Below are 18,670 nucleotides of genomic sequence, written 5' to 3' on the forward strand. Positions count from 1 at the left end.
ACAGGAGATCAGACAATGGATGAAATCAAACCTTCTGATCTTAAACGATGAAAAAACAAAAGTGGTCCATTTTAAATCTTCCTTCAAGAAAGAAGCCGAAAAACTGGAAACTATGAAAATGGGTGAGGTGGATATAAGCCCATCGTTTTCAGTACAAAACCTAGGCATTCTATTTGACGACAACGGTCACATGAAATCACATGTAAATCATCTGTGCCGATCTGCATTTTACTCACTATACAAAATTGCTAAAATGAGGTCACTACTAAATCGCCTCGAAACTGAGAAACTTATTCATGCATTTGTAACTAGTAAATTGGACTACTGCAACAGCTTACTTATTGGCATCCCCAACTATCAACTAGGCAGACTACAATCAATTCAAAATTCGGCAGCTCGTTTAGTAGCAGAAGTAAACTGTTGAGAGAGTATCACTCCTATCATTTATGACCTTCACTGACTTAAAATTAAGATCGGGCTTAAGATCTGATAATTCCGAACTCAACGTTCTCATAAGAACAGACACTAAACATACCAATAAAAATTACGGATGGCGAGCCTTTTCAACCATAGCGCCATTCCTATGGAATAACCTCCCACAACATCTTCGTCGGCAAAGGGAACGAAGTTCATTTAAGTGTGGTCTTAAAACCCATTTATTCAGCAGGCAACTTTTACCCTAGAATTTTTACTTTGTACCTTATAATAATTGTATGGCTTTTATAATAATTAATGTTTTAACTTAAATATCTCACTTTTTCTCTCATCATTTTCATTTGATGTTATATCTCACTTTATTTTATTTTTATTATCATTTATATAGGTATCTTATACATTATATTTTTATTTGATTTTTGTGATGATGTCGATCACTTAACTTTTAACTCTTGTAAAGCGTTTCTGAAACGAATTGTGTAGAACGCCTAATAAAAATAAACTATTATTATTATTATTATTACACGATGCTCCAACAGACTTTACTACCTTGCGTCCTAGTATCCAATATTTGGAACGAAGTTCTGACAAGACATACGAAACACCAGTTTCATGATTTCCACGATCATGATAAGATTTAACGATAAGACGAGTAATATCATGCTTAGGTGGTAATATGACTGGGTATCTTGTATCATACGCTAAGTGTTCGGCTTTGTCCAATCGACCTTTAACACGTAAAGTAAATGGATTCATCCAAACAGGGATTAAGACACAACAATTTAGAGTCATTACGAACTAGATTATTCTTTTGAAGAGCTCTGATTTCAGCTTCGAATGATTTTTGAACAATGACTATGAACTTCTTCTTGGGTCTCTACAGAACGTGACACTATGGGAACATCTGGCCACGACGACGAATTTTCATGAAGAAAGTCAGGCTTCAAATAAGATCTTCTGCACATATCCCGCGGGTTGCTAAATCAGCACTATTAAGTTTAGGATCTGAATTCTCGTGAATCTCTCCGACTTGATGCGAAACAAAAGGCTTATAACTACGAGATTCGCCTTTCAACCAATTATAAAAACGTTTTGGCTGTCACACCAAAATGTCAGTTCGTCTTTCGAAATGCTTCACATGCTGTAATAGTTAGACGAAGACCTAAGACAGCGCCACATAATTCTAATTTAGGAATCAAAATGGCCTTTAATGGTGCGACACGCGTTTTAGCAACGATCAAAACAACAGAAATGCTACTATCTTCATATTCACAAAGTAAAAAACCAGCCGCTGCATACCTCAGTCGAGGTAGTTCGCGAAACCATTTCTCCCATGGCTTTGCTAATTCTTCAGGTAATTCGTCATCCCAATGAAGGCCTTGGATCCATGTCTTTTAGATGCCGATTTTTGCCCGTATAGTAAAGGGCGACAGAAAACTTAATAGGTTAAATAAAGTCGCAGCTTGACTTACAACAAGTCTCTTAGTTATAGTTATATTATTAGGCTCTTGAATTTTGAAAGTAAAAACGTGGCTCTCTGCATTTCACAAAATGCCTAAAGTCTTTAGTGAAGGTAAACTGCTATCTTCAATCGAAAGATGACCCACACGGTCTTGAATTGGTATTTCGTCTAATACATAACCATTTATGAATCTGGAACCCTGCACTTAGTAATACTGCAGATATTTCTCGACGCAACTCTATGGCTGTAGATACTTCATCAACACTATCTAATAAATCATTGATGTACATTGAGTTAAGAACGGAGTTAGCACCAGCTGGATATTTATCAATGTTCAATGTACAATGTTCTCTAACAACGGCTTGTGATAAATATGGCGACGAGGAATTGCCAAATACTAGTCGCTTATATTGATATACTTTTATAGGCCCATCTGGAACTAAGTCCCTCCACAAAAATTTATGGAACTTCCGGTCTTCCGGTTTAATCTTAATTTGTAGGAACATTTCAGTTATATCTGCGGCTACAGCGATAGGACTTTTGCGAAAGCGAAGCAAGACATCAAACAAGTCGCTTGTTCCGACTTGGAATGAGATTTAGCATTGGGCACGACCCCGGAGGATTGTAATTCCCACATGCTTCGAAGTAATGGGTCAACATGTGGCTCTTGGTTATCACTTATAAAATATGTACGAGCGAAATGAATTGTTCTATTTCCATGATTAAAGTCATTCGATGAACTTACTGGGCCTACACATGTCCAACCTAACGATGCGAGTCTTGTGATTGGCTCACCCGTACGACCAACTTCTGGTCGATGACCGGTTACTCTTTGAACCGGAATGCCTTGAAGATGAGGCCAGTTATTCGAGTGTTTCAACCAATCGACTATTTTCATATCTCCAGTGACGTTTGATACTGTAAAAGCCTCGAGTTGTAAATGCAACCTATCGTCGATACTACTAAGATTAACCCTAACGCTTGTCGTATCAAGTTTGTCCTTTTTTCCCCCTAAAACACTGACATTCAGTTGCTTTAAGTTTCCCTGAAGTCCTAATTCTGCAGCGATATTTTCAATAATGAAGCTATCGGTTGAACATTCATCCAACAATGCGTTGCATGAAAGCTTTATATTACCATTCTGAAGGATAACTGGAATAATACGCATATATAGGCTTTGCCTGTTGTTCAATCCTTTTCAAACGAATAAAATATTGTTTAAACTATAGCTATTCTGTCCTGTTCGTTAAATTGCGTACAAGTATGCACGGTTGGATAATGACAACGTGCATCGTCCATATTTTGCTTGCTGGGCAGTTTCACCGAAGTGGCACTGTCTTGTACAAACGATGATTGTCGTGCATTCTCATATTCTTGTGGAGCGTTATTTGTGTAGTATCCCCCTCCGTGCAATAAAAAGTGATGGTTCTTGGGACATCCGTCAACAGCACATATCTTTGAATTAAGACACTTCCAACCTGGATGAGTAGGACTTAGACATCTAAAACATAGTCGTCTCTCTTTACCGCAATTCCAACGCTGATGTACGGTGAACGATTTAAACATCTTACAGTTATTAACACCAAGGGTATGATTCTGATCACATACGATACAATTACGACGAGGAGTGTTGAACCGACTGGAATCCGAATGATAAGTTCTGGCTTTACTGTTTGGCTGTGGAAGGCGAATACGATGACAAAGAAGCTCTATTGCCCGACTGAAAACCATCTATCTATTCCTGGGTTTCGATGCGATATTTAATAATAATACTATGACCACGGTAAGGCGAGCATCTATGGATGTGCTTTTTTTTATATTCACCATTTTTATTAGCACTTCATATGCAAATAATCGTAATCAAAATGAACCGATCGGATAAACGGCTTGCGGGAAAATAAACGATTCATCTAATAGTTAAACATCGTAGATAAATTAACAGGTGTTGATTTTTAAACGCATCTCGGGAAATTGGACTGCTCGTCTAATAAATAAACACATAAGATAAGTCAATGCTTTGGCCATTTCTAAACCCCTCTCGGAGAAATTAAACGGTGTACCATTAAATTAAACTATAGTACTAATTAAACGATCTTTGTAATTTCAAAACAATTTTTATCAATATCAAACAATGTTTTGAAATTAAACTATATGCATAGTTTTTAGCGCTATAAACCCCTTATTAGACGATACAGGTGTTACAATGTGTAGCATTTTGTATGATTTCGAACACTGAAGATTTGTATATACATTCTGTGAAAGCATCTTTAAAAAGTTGGTAATCTAGCTTTGAACCACTAAATTTGGGGATTAAAACTTTATTAAGTTGTTGAAATATGTCTCTATCAACTTGACGAATAAGGTCTTCCTTATTATTATTATTCAACGAAGAACAATTTTCAAGCGATGGTTGAACCGATGTATTTATATGATCTGCTGGATGCGACGATGCTTGTTCTTGTTGCAGTGACGATGGCAGTTGATCTGATGATGGCATGTCATTATTAATTTCAAGCTCTGTCACAGCCTCCCTTGACTGTGCGTTAGTCGATCGTGGAATGGCTAAGAACTGGGTGGCCTGCGTAACTAATTCACTAATTTGTTTATGGTCTTCTATGTGTTCCAATTCTGACTCGAAACTATCACTATCTATACTAGTAAGTTCTGTTAACACTGTAGAGGTCGCAATATTTATCCGATTTCGTTTAAACTTGCAATGTATGCTTATAACCAAGCATTGAATATATCACCGTTACACCCTAAGGATGGTTGAGTTCGAGTTCCGTAAAAATTGGCCGAAACTGACGAACGAAATGGCCGCCCCTTGTTCGCAAATAGTGTCAAAATATTGTGTATCAGGGGTGTGGACCCTCTGGAGGTCACAATTTTCTTCTGAAATTCGAACTCAGCTGTCATTAGGGTGTAACGGTGATATAATATTACGGTTTTTTTTAAATCAAATAATTAAAATTATGACCTCTATAGGGTCCACAAGCTAAAAACGGATGGAGAAGGGCGACGACAATATACTTCCACATGAAAATGTGGGCGTATAAAAACATTTGAATATATCACCGTTACACTGTAATGAAGCTTGAATAATAATTTCGTGAAAATTAGACTAAAACTGCCGGACAAAATGGTCGCCCCTCGTATGCAAATAGTGTAAAAAATATGATATATCAAGGCTTTCGATCCTCTAGAGGTCATAATTTTGATCCGATTTTGATGAAACTTGAAATACATGTTTATAACCCAAAGATCTTGGTTCCACAACCTTGGTATTACATACTTTTACATTATTTATGTTCAAAGAGCGGCCATTTTGTCAGGCAGTTTTTGTCCGATTTTTATACGCCCACATTTTCATGTGGACGTATATTGTCGTCACCCCTGTCCGTCTGGACGTCCACAGTTCTGTGTGGACACTCTACAGGTCACAATTTTTATCCAATTTCAACAAAACTTGAAATATAAGTTTATCTCCCTAAGATATCGGTTCCTTTCGATATTGGCATGTATCTGACCGTAATTTCATGGATTATGGCCTCTTATTATACGAAAATCAAGTTTTTAGCTTGTGGACCATGGGTTCCACGTCGGCCGTATATGCCGGTCGAGACCTACGGCTATGGAAAATGACCGTTCCTAGATCTTACCTAACGGTCATTTTGCACGCCGGGAAGAGGGTCTTTTTTTTTTCAAACATGACTACGATCGACCTTCACTGTGTAACTATACAAGAATGCACGTTGTCTAGAAGTCAATCTCGTGATTGGTGTTATAGAGTTGTATATATAGTCGTCAACAGATTATACTGAGTGTTGTGTTGACAGGCCTCGATTTCTAATCTTTTTAGGGCACTGCCAGTTTGGCCTCGGGTTTTTGGCCAAATTTAGGGGCATCAAGGCCAAAAAAGTTTTCAACAGCAGGGAACCGAGGCAAAAATGTGTTTTTCTTTATAACTGACTTAAGCAAGGATCAGTATGTGGTGTACTAAAGGACTCTGACATTACAACGTTTGTATTAAAGTGCAAAACAGGGTTATTAATCCAATTTGAAACAAACGGGACAGGGAATAGGGTAATTGCAAGCTTCCATTCCATTCCCTTTGATAAAAACAGACTTCTCAACAAAAATAATTCTTGGTAACTTGTTGTGGAGTATCTTGTATAATTATAATATACAAAAATAACGACAAACAGTGCACCGTTCAGAAAATTTTTCATATCTAATTCACATACTGACTTGGAAGTTCACGTCAATAATATTCCCGAATAAATCACCGAAAATAAATGTGGGGGGGGGGGTGGAACTAAAAAATATGACGTGTAGTAAGACATTGTTTAAATTGCTGGTGTACTTTAATAGGGCTGTGTTGAATTGATTCCTTGTTTCTCCTGCCACCACTCTGGCAATCATGTGCGGTAGTGCGGTAAACACAACACAAAGTGGGTTTCAAAACACAACACAAAGTTGTCTGGCATAATACCTATATAGTCTGAGCTAGGGTTGTGTACCATTTTTAGAATTATAAATAATCTAGTTATATTATTGGTTAGAATAAAAACACAGATAATATTTAATTGAATAAATTTAATAACAAACTAAAATTTGGTAACAAGTGGCTTCTTTGTTTAACTTTTTAAAAAATGAAATAACCATATTTTGATATAAATTTTCCGTATTCTTGTGTTACAATACAATGGAAACATTCCAGTTAGACGAATTTTGATTCGCTTGTTGAGTTATAGATGGTTTCGACAATATCATCGAACGTGCAAGTGCTGGGAATACCCACCAAAGTCGAGTCGAGATAAGATATTCGCGTACCGGTCGGCCTAATTTATTGATGTTCAAGGAAATAAATAGTGGTCCCGTTCGTTCGTTAAACTCCAGAAACGAACGAACGGGAACACTTATTTCCTTGAACATCAATAAATAAGGCCGACCGGTACGCAAATTTACCTATGTGAGTATGTCCCTGCATAGCTCACCATTTTGTAAGGCGTGCGTTATTTATTACATAAGATATGATTGGGTAATACTTGAATAATAATGACATGTGTTATAATTTTAGCCAATGAAATACGTCTTCATATTCGGCCAACCTCGGCTTATTCTGATTCCCTTACACTATTATGTATTGTAGTATCGGAGACCTCCGCGGTTGACCGAATGCAGTTCTCCGAGACTATTCACGCGGCGATATTGTAGAACTTTCTGAACACGTTGAATTACTCGAAAATCGAGACGAGCATACTGGTATACATTGTTAATTAGTATGGCGATGTGAATGGGGGCAAAAACGATATGTAATTGGCCAGATCTGTGGCTCAGGTAGACGTTTTATTTACTGGATCAGAAAGGGGCATCCCTGCTAAGATGTCCGGTAACCACGGCCACAGAGTGAAGATTTTGAGGGCACGGCGGCCAATTGAAAGGGCAGCCTCGGCAATGGCCGCGGTGGCCGCCGTTAATTTCGAGGCCTGTGTTGATAATTAATGATGAGTGTCTGGTAGTAGAGCAATAAATGTTAATTGATAAGTGGGAATCTAATCAACGGCGCGAAGCGGCCCATTGTTAATCATTCACGTATTGTCCACGTGTCATAAGAATTTTCAACAACAAAGCCGTTTACCGCTATTACGGTCAGGCACAATGTAAATGAGGTTATTATGATCTTCGAAAAAGGGCAATTGAGATGAAGTATTGCTCTTCGAATCCAACCAACTGTCATATCAAATTACGTAAATCCTCAACAACGTACGTGTTGGAAGAAAAATGCATTTAAAAATAAAATGTTTATCAAATAAAAACAGCATAGAAATTACGTAAATCCTCAACAATGTACGTGTTGGAAGAAAAATGCATTTAAAAATAAAATGTTTATAGCGGTATGACGGCCTTGTGGAAATTGTTGAAATAAAATCTAGAGATAAGTTAAAACTTGCTTACCGAACAATTAAGAAAAATATGTATTCCAGTTCTATTGTGCAGCAATATTGATAACCACGTGTAGAAGAAATGTCGTGTATATACGGTTACTCTTATACACGACCATATTCTAGGGGGGCGCTAGTTTCGCTAGCCGCGAAGTTAGTTATCCGTTAGTCATTTAGTTATACATTATTAGCATTTACGTCACAATTCTGCGGCCCGTAATTCTGCAAGAGATGGTCTAAAACCAAAAAAATGGCAGATATATGCCATGGATAATTATATATTTATCTTCATTTCAAAGTTATTGTATTACAACTCAAAATTATCCAGGTCAGTGTGTTTTCTATAGAGCACGTGCTAATTACGTGTGAGCTACTGAAATGGTTTTTCTCCGGCCAATTCAACTAGTTCGTTATTTAAGTAGCCAAAACGGAATATTTAATTATTAAATAATCATCATGAGCCTTACTAATATTTCATTTTTAAGTCAAATATATTTTTTTTGTGCACCCCATGGTGACAAAGTAGTATAGACACGTGAATTCACAATACCCTACCATGAATAAAAAACATGAAATATAAATTTACTTTGAAAAGTTTTCGTGCGTTATCAAAAATGACCGGCAGTGAAAATTTTGAAGTGGAAGCCCTGTTGTGGACCCTATAGAGGTCACAATTTTTATCCGATTTTGTTGAAACTTGAAATATAAAAATCTTGGTTCCTTTCGATATTCGCACATATCGGACCGTTATGGCCCCTGATTGTACAAAGAATAGTGTTTTTAGCTTGTGGACCCTCTATAGGTCACAATTATTATCAGATTTATAAAAACGTTCAAATATATTACCGTTAATCCGTAATTTTGCCGGAGTGTGAATGTCGTGAAAATCAGACTAAAACTGCCGGACAAAATGGCCAGGCTCTTGTACTCAAATAGCGTAAAAATAAGGTATATCAAGGTTGTGGACCCTCTAGAGGTTGTCGTCGCACATCTGTCCGGATGTCCGTTCGTCCGTCCACAATTTGTTTGTGGACACTCTACAGGTAAAAATTCTTATCCGATTTTGACGAAACTTGAAATATAGGTTTATCTCCAAAAGATCTTGGCATGTATCGGATCGAAACTTCATGGATAATGGCCCCTGTTTGTACGAAAAATCACGTTTTTAGCTTTTGGACCCTATAGAGGTCACAATTTTTATCCGATTTTGTTGAAACTTGAAATGTAAGTTCATAACCCAAAGATCTCAGTTCCTTTCGATATTCGTGCAAATCGGACCGTAACTTCCTGAATTATGGCCCCTGATTGTACGAAAAATCACGTTCTTAGCTTGTGGACCCTATAGAGGACATAATTTTTTTCCGATTTAAAAAAACGTATTATTATATCACCGTTACACCTTAAGGATGACGGAGTTCGAATTTCGTGTAAATCGACACAAAATTGACAGACAAAATGGGCGGCGTTCGTTTTCAAATAGCGTAAAAATATGGTATATCAAGGTTGTGGACCCTATAGGGGTCACAATTTTTATCCGATTTTGTTGAAACTTAAAATGTAAGTTTATAACCCAAAGATCTCGGTTCCTTGCGATATTCGCGCATATCGGACCATAACTTCCTGAATTATGGCCCCTGATTGTACGAAATATTGCGTTTTTAGCTTGTGGACCCTATAGAGGTCATAATTTTTATCCAATTTAAAAAAACGTATTATTATATCACCGTTACACCCGAAGGATGACTGAGTTCGAATTTCGTGAAAATCGGCCCAAAATGGCCGCCGTTCGTTCTCAAATAGCGTAAAAATATGGTATATCAAGGTTGTGGACCCTATAGAGGTCACAATTTTAATCCGATTTTGTTGAAACTTGAAATGTAAGTTTATAATCCAAAGATCTCGGTTTCTTTCGATATTTGCGCATATCAAATTGTAATTTTCTGAATTACGGCCCTTGATTGTAGGAAAAATCACTTTCTTTTTAGCTTGTTCTCTATCCATCTCTTGAAAATGTGGGCGTATCCTGCCTGGCAGCCGCTGGTCTTCTGATTTTGATGAAACTTAAAATATATGTTTATATCCCAAAGATCTTGGTTCCTTTTGATACTCGTGCAAATTGGACCGTAACTTCCTGGATTAAGTTTTTAACCCAAAGATCCAGGTTCCTTTCGATATTTGCGCATATCGGATTGTAACTTCCTGTATTTTTTTTATGGCCCCTGATTGTACAAAAATTGCTTTTTTTATACGCTCACATGGAAATGTGGGCGTAATTGCCGTCGCCCCCGTCCGTCCATCATCCACAATTTCTTGTGAACACTCTACAGACTACATTTATCATCTGATTGTTTTGAAATTGATATGTTGTTTGCATTGGTGAGATGAAGAAGCCTATTTAATTTCAATAACTTCCGTTATTTTTTCTGGAGTTATGGCCCTTGTTTCACTTTGTTGCACCTTGTGAACGCTCTAACGACAAAAGTTATCAAACAATCTGTATGAAATTTATATGCATCTAAAGTAAAACAAAGAATCCTATTGAATTTCAGCAATTTCCGTTAATTACATCTAGAGTTATATGGCCCTTGTTTCACTTGTTATATCTCGTGAACGCTCTAATGGCAACAGTTATCATCCGATCTGTTTGAAATTGATATCCATCATTGTAATTAGTGAAACAAAGAAGCCTATTGAATTTCCGTTAATTACGCCTTGAGTTATGGCCCTTGTTTCACTTTGTTGTACCATGTAAATGCTCTAACGACTAAAGTTATTATCCCATCTATATGAAATTTATATGTATCGTTCAAATTAGTAAAACGAACAAGCGTATTGAGTTTCAGCAAATTTCCGTCAATTACATCTAGAGTTATGGCCCTTGTTTAACTTAGTTGAATCTTGTGAATGCTTGAACGACAAAAGTTATCACTAATCTGTATGAAATTCCTATGCATCATTTAAATTAGTGAAATAACGAAACCTATTGAATGTCAGCAATTTCCGTCAGTTACGTCTAGAGGAATGGCCCTTGATTTACTTTGCTGAACTTTGTGAATGTTCGAACGACAAAAGTTATCATCCGATCTGTATGAAATTTATATGCATTATTTGAATTAGTAAAACGAAAAAGCCTGTCGAATTTCAACAATTTCTGTAGATTACTTCCAGAGTTACGGCCCTTGTTTTTGTTTTTAAGAACCTTGTGAACCCTCAAGCGACGAAAATTATAATGTAATCTGTATGAAATTGTCTATTAAATTCCCCTAATTACCTACAAAAGAATAAATATGTGACAACCCTTGGCGACTGTTGGACGATTTAGCTGCTGTCGGCGTATGTTTTGTTGCCTTGCAACCTATCTTGTTTAGCTTGTTCTCTATCCATCTCTTGCAAAATGTGGGTGTATCCTGCCTGGTTGACTTTGATGCAACCATAAATTTATGCTTCTATCACAGAGGTCTTGGTTCCTTTCGATATTTTTGCATATCGGATCATAACTTCCTGAATTATGGCCCTTGATAATATGTAAAATTGCATTTTAAGCTTGTGGTCCCTCTAAGAGTTAACGATTTTTATCCAATTTAAAAAAAACGTTTAAATATGTTGAGTTCGAATTTCGTGAAAATCGGACCAAAACTGCCGGACAAAATGGCTGCCCCGTGTACGCTAATAATGTAAACATCTGGTATATCAAGGTTGTGGACCCTCTAGAGGTCACAATTTTGATCTGATTTTAATGAAATTTGAAATATCTGATCGTACCTTCCTGAATTATGGCCCTTGATGTTACGAAAAATTGCTTTTTGTGTAGCTTTTTCTCTATCCATCTCTCGAAAATTCAGGTTCTATTTCAGAGACTTTGTCACAATCAGGATTGGTTAATTTACGGAAATTTAAAGTAAAGTAATTGTAAGAAAAAGTTAGTATGGGAAAATTCATTATTTTTGTCTGGCGGGAAAAGAATTCCATCATAGACCCAGTTCTGTTTTGTTTGTTTACTCACAGACGTGACACTATATTATTATTACTATTCAAGTAATGTTTACCAACACGTAGGTATTTCTTGTAGACACTTGCGAACTATATTAAAAGTTTATATGAAAAAATATTACCTTTCCATCTTAAATAACTTCTTCTAAAATAGGTCGTAACCAAACCAGCCATCGATAGATTATATAAAGAACAAAGACGATCGTGAACTGTGAGACAGTGTTAATAAATCTGTTGTTTATGTATTGAACTCCTTGGAAGTAATTATGGAGTGCCACCTACTGGCGATTCAAGGGGGGATAACACTAAATAACCCCTATTGCGGAACTGGCCCATTTTCATCTGACTTTGATGAAACTTGAAATGCATATTTATAACCCACAAATCTCGCTTCCTTTTGATATTGGCGCATATCGGACCATATCTTCCTGAATTATAGTCCCTGATTGTACGAAAAAATCGCTTTTTTAGCTTGTGGACCCCATAGAGGTCACAATTTTTATCCGATTTAAAAAAAGGTTTGAATATATCACCGTTACACCCTAAGGATGGTTGAGTCTGAATTTTGTAAAAATTGGACCGAAACTGATAGAAAAAATGGCCGCCCCTCGTTCGCAAATAGTGTCAAAATATCGTGTATCGGGGTTGTGGACCCTCTGGAGGTCACAATTTTCATCTGATTTTGATGAAACTTGAAATGCATGTTTATAACCCAAATATCTTGGTTCATTTTTGTTTTTGAACATATCGACTCGTAACTTCCTCAATTATGGCCCCAGATTGTACGAAAAATCGCGATTTTAGCTTGTGGTCCCTCTAGAGGTCCCAATTATTATCATATTTAAAAAAAAGTTCGAATATAACACCGTTTCACCATAATTTTGTCTGAGTTTAAGTTTCATGAAAATCGGACCAAAACTGCCAGACAAAATGGTCACCCCTCGTACGCAAATAGTGTAAACATATGGTATATCAGAGTTGTGGACCTCCTGAATTATGGCCTCTGATTGTACGAAAAATTGCGTTTTTAGCTTGTGGTGTCTCTAGAGGTCACAATTATTATTCGATTTAAAAAAAAAACCTTCGAATATATCACTGTAATGTTTGTTGATTTCAAATTTTCGTGAAAATCGGGCCAAAACTGCCCGGACCAAATGGCTGCCCCTCGTATGCAAATAGTGTAAACATCTGTTAAATCAAGGTTGCGGACCCTCTTAAAGGTCACAATTTTGATCCGATTTCACTGAAACTTGAAATACATGTTTATAACCCAAAGATATTGGTTCCTTTCGATATTCGCGCATATCAGATCTTAACTTCATGAATTATGACCCTTGATTGAACAAAAAATATGTTTTTAGCTTGTGGTCCCTGTAGAGGTCACAATTTTTATCCGATTTAAAAAAACGTGTGGATATATCACCATTACACACTAAGATAATAGCGGATACCTGAACTGATTCCTGGATTATGGCCCCTGATTGCATTTTTAGTTTGTAGATTCTCTAGAGGTCACAATTTTTTTTCCGATTTGAAAAACCGTTTAAATACATCACCATTCCACCATAATGAAGGATTGAATTGGTATTTCCGGAAAATCAAAACCAAACTGCCCGACAAAATGGCTGCTCTTTGTACGCAAATTGTGTAGAAGTGTGTAATACAAAGTTTGTGGACCCTCTAGAGGTCACAATTTTTAACCGATTTTGATGAAACTTAAAACTTATCTTTATATCCCAAAGATCTCTGTCCCTTTTGATATTTGCACATTTCAGGCCATAACTTTCTGGATTATTGTCCCTGACTGTACAAAAAAATCTTAGTTGTTTTTAGCATGTTCTTTATCTAGCTCTTGCAAAATGTGGGCATATCCTGCCTGGCAGCCGCTGATTTTATTATGCCCACAGTCAGACAGCATATAATTGCAAATTTATCATACAAATATAAAACTTATTAAAAGATGATAATGAAATCAATTGAACTATGAAATACGTCTACATTCTAAATGTTTTCAGGATATGATTATGAAAGACAATTTACAAGTGATGATGTTCACACTTTCTGTGATGCTATTGATCAACTGGCCCTGGCCTTCAGTAGCAGGTAAATATATGTTGAAACACTTAATAAATGTATAAATTTCATTCTATTAACTGTTTGTTTAACCATAACACATTTTGGAAAACAATAACTCTGCTTCTAATTGAGCTAAAATGTTCAAACTTAAGTAAGAGTGATGAAACTGGGTGTATAGTTTCATAACATCATTGCCTTGACCAGGCCTCGAATGGGGGGACATCAAGGCCAAAAACATTTTCAGCAGTAGGGCACCGAGGCAAAAATGTGTTTTTTATACGCTCACATTTTCATGTGGACGTATTATGCTGTCACCCCTGTCCGTCCGTCCTCACTTTGTTTGCGGACACTCTACAAGTCGCAACTTTTATCCGATTTTGATGAAACTTGAAATATGGGTCTATCTCCCAAAGATCTTGGTTTCTTTGTATCGGACCATAACTTCAGCTATTATTGACCTTAATTGTACGAAAAATCATGTTTTTAGCTTGTGGACACTCTAGAGGTTACCATTTTCATCTGATTTTTATACACCCACATTGAAATGTGGTCGTATATATTGATGTTGTCCCCGTCTGGTGTCCACAATTGCTTGTGGACGCTCTGGGCGACCTTCGGTTATAATTTTTTCATGACTAGTGGTCTAACTAGTAACCGAACGCGAATGGTCCGGACCATGGACGTGGTAATGTCAATTTATTCTGCTTTATACCTCGACCATAACCCTAAAAAACACCCTTACGCCCAAGGAAGGTTGATAATGAATCGCTATGCTATATGATGTTATATTGTTATTAAACAATAATGCTTTCATGAAATTGAACTTGCGCGACTCAAATTCCTTGTATTTGACTTCGATCCCTGCATTGGCCGAGAAAGTTCATCCCGATTTTCCGGCGTGGTACCCCCTTGTCAGTGATGCAGGACGGAGGGCCTGACAAGGACAGTTGTCTAGTCCTTCGGATGATACGAAAAACCGAGGTCCCGTGTATACATTGGAATGCACGTAAAAGATCCCTTGGCAGTTGGAATTCGATATAAGAGTAGGCGATAGTGCCGCTGCCCGGGCAAAATTTTCCTCATAGAACACTGTATGGCGTATGTCCGTCTTCATTAGCCCAGTTTAGGAGCAGAACAGTAGGACGTTAAACCCCATTTCATTTGTATTTGACATCACATTTTGCATTAGGCCTACATAAATTTTGTAATAATGCGTATTTTCTAGACTTACATAGATTCAGACATAACATACGAGACAAAAATATCTGCTCATAGAAGTGGCAACCATTTAAAATTCTTTCAAGCTTTCCTAAAATCATATACTAAAGAAAAATAGATTCTTTCTAAATATTCTACACTTACGTTTCATCGACACCCGCCATCTTGGAACTACTCCGACCATGCCACAATAGCAGTTTCAGTATTTTCGGACTATGGTCCGGACTAAATGAAATTCGGATTCAGTTAGTTCGACCATAGTCAAGAAATCATGATAACCGAAGGTCGCCCAGGAGGCTAAAGTTATCCGATTAACTTTAACTTTATACACAGTGTTTAAGGTCATGAGACGAAGAAGCCTATTAATTTTCAGCGATTTCCAATAAATATTACTGCCTGAGTTATGGCTCTTAATCACTTTGAAAAATCTTGTGGACACTGTAGAGGCTAAAGTTAATATCCGATTGACTGTAAATTATACACGGTGTTTATGGCTGTGAGACAAAAAAGCCTGGTGATTTTTAATGATTTCCGATAATTACTACAAGAGTTATGGCCCTTCATCACTTTGAAAAATCTTGTGGATTAATATCCGATTGACTTTAAATTTATACACAGTGTTTAAGGTTATGAGACAAAGAAGTCAAGTGATTTTCAATATCTGATAATTACTGCCAGAGTTATGGCCCTTGATCAATTTAAAAAATCTTGTAGACGCTCTAGAGGCTAAAGTCAATATCCGATTACTGCCAGTGTTTAAGGTCATGAGACAAAGACGTCGATTGATTTTCACCAATTTCTGATAATTACTGCTAGAGTTATGGACCTTGATTACTTTGAATATTTTTGTGGACGCGCTAGAGGCTAAAGTTAATATCCGAATGACTTTAAATTTATACACAGTTTTTAAGGTCATGAGATGAAGAAGCCTATTGATTTTCAATGATTTCTGATAATTACTGCCAGACTTATGGCCCTTGATCACTTTGAAATATGTTGTTGATACTCTAGAGGCTAAAGTTAATATAGGCTGGTAGGAGAACTAGAAATTCTTTGTAACTGTGGAAAAAATTGCGATACGAATGATTCTTGATTTTTATGAAATGTATATGTGAGTATGACTTCTGGACAAAAGTCCCCAAAAATCAGCCTCGGGCAAAAAAAAAATTTATAGCCATTTTTAGTTTTGGTATCCGAATTTTGGGAAAAAACAATATATTGTATTTTTTCTTTGACATTGTTACTTTGTATGGTGTCAAAATATAGCCATTAATTTTATCGTCCGGTTACCATGACAGCCAGTTTCATACTTGGTATCCGATTTTCAATGAAAAAATATGCAAAAAAACGAAAAAAATGACGTGTGTATATCTAATTATGGTTCATTTTCTAAACACTGGTCGCAGTAATACAACATAATCATTTCTCGTGGTATTAAGATCAAGTTTAACATCTGTTATAGCGAAAACTGGTCAGAGATTCACCATTCTTTCCACTATTGACACTAGTATCAGAAAATATATATTATTTTTGCATACATGGTCAGGCTGCGATGCGACGTCTTCGACTTTTGGACAGGGCAAACTTTTTGTCTTGAAACGAATGACTAATGAAAAGATACACAGTTTGGCTGATATTATCGGCTCTGAGAAATCGGACCAGGCAGAAGTTGGTGCTGCTGGAATTGAACTCTTCAATATTTTATACGGTGGAAAGAATGGTGAATCTTTGACCAGTTTATGCTATAAAAAATATCAGATAATGGTGTCTAATGCGAAGAAGATTGAACCTGAACGATTGCCACCGACAGAGAGGGCGGCATTTCATCATGCTCTATGGGTTCATGTCCAAATCATCCAATGGTCCAAACTAAACAATTGGTGTTTGGATTCTCTAGAATGGGGTTGGAAAATAGAAAGAGATATTTTCACCCCTATTATGACAGATATAGCTGTTGGGCATGAGAACATTTTTAAATCTATTCGTTGCTCGTGTAAATCTGCTGATTCACAGTGTTCTACGAAAGTCTGTTCATGCCGTAAACATGGTTTAAAATGTGTTACTGCCTGTGGGGTATGTGAGGGTAACTCCTGTCAGAACAAAGAAATCGTTGAGTCTGATGAAGATGGTGATGACTGATCGTATTAGATAACCAGTTGACAATGATTTTGATTATTTGCAGTTCATTATTTTTGCTTATGAAATTATGACGTCCTATGAATATGATATTTTAATATCTCGTGGTATTAAGATCAAGTTTAACATTTAAAAAAATGTTAAACTTGATCTTAATACCACGAGAAATGATTATGTTGTATTACTGCGTGCAGTGTTTAGAAAATGAACCATAATTAGATATACACACGTCATTTTTTTCGTTTTTTTGCATATTTTTTCATTGAAAATTCGATACCAAGTATGAAACTGGCTGCCATGGTAACCGGAAGATAAAATTAATGGCTTTTTCAGATTCTGCTACCCAGAAAACCTATATTTTGACACCATACAAAGTAACAATGTCAAAGAAAAAATACAATATATTGTTTTTTCCCAAAATTCGGATACCAAAACTAAAAATGGCTATAAATTTTTTTGCCTGAGGCCGATTTTTGGGGACTTTTGTCCAGAAGTCATACTCACATATACCTTTCATAAAAATCAAGAATCATTTGAATCGCAATTTTTTCCACAGCTTGGAGGTTCTCCTACCAGCCTAATATCCAATTGACGAAGAAACCTATTCATATATATATGACTGGGACTGGGATGGTGGTCGGTGTGGTTGGGATTGGCCTCTCTGAAAAAACTATTTCCAGGCTTGAGAGGTTTGATCGTTCCTCCGTTGCGTGTTATATCGCTGGTTGTTATTGGCAATGTTTGTCAATTTTCTCCCAGTTTGGCTGTGCACATTCTGGCTTTTATCCCCATTGCTTCTTTGTGCCCCTGGGTGCTTTTTTCTCCCAGCATGGTTGCGCACATTCTGGTTATATATAATTGTTTCGATTAATACACAGAGTTTAAGGTCTTGAGACGAACAGGTATATTGATTTTCAATGATTTTTATACGCCCACATTGAAATGTGGTCGTATATTGTCGTCGCCCCCGTCCGTCCGTCCGATTGACTTTAAATTTATACACAGTGTTTAAGGTCTTGAGACGAAGAAGCCTATTGATTTTCAGCAATTTCCGATAATTACTGCCAGAGTTATGACCCTTGATCACTTCAAAAAATCTTGTGGATGCTCTGGAGGCTAAAGTTAATATCCGATTGAGTTTAAATTTATACACAGTGTTTGAGGTCATGAGACGAAGATTCCTATTGATTTTCTGCCAAAGTTATGGCCCTTGATCACTTTGTAAAATCTTGTGACGCTCTAAAGGCTAAAGTTATCATCCAATTGACTTCAGATTGATACACAGAGTTTAAGATCTTGAGACGAACAAGTATATTGATTTTCAATGAATTTTTATGACTTGAACAGTTAAATCCATGATATTAAAAGCTTTGCATACAAAACGTTAGCATGCGGCAGAACTTTAAAA

The 18,670-nt window shown here is 36.7% G+C and overlaps 1 protein-coding gene across 1 annotated transcript in view; it reads left to right on the top strand.

The window, feature by feature from the left end:
* Nucleotides 1–18,670, top strand: part of LOC130012428 (mucin-5AC-like) — a 539,248-nt gene that overhangs the window by 18,697 nt on the left and 501,881 nt on the right. Inside the window, exon 4 of the mRNA XM_056100369.1 lies at nucleotides 13,848–13,935. The gene's annotated coding sequence lies outside the window, so the exon portion shown is untranslated. The remainder of the gene's footprint in view (nucleotides 1–13,847; nucleotides 13,936–18,670) is intronic.

This window comes from Patella vulgata, chromosome 4, assembly GCF_932274485.2.
Source record: "Patella vulgata chromosome 4, xgPatVulg1.2, whole genome shotgun sequence".
In the NCBI taxonomy this organism is placed as follows: Eukaryota; Metazoa; Mollusca; class Gastropoda; family Patellidae; genus Patella; species Patella vulgata.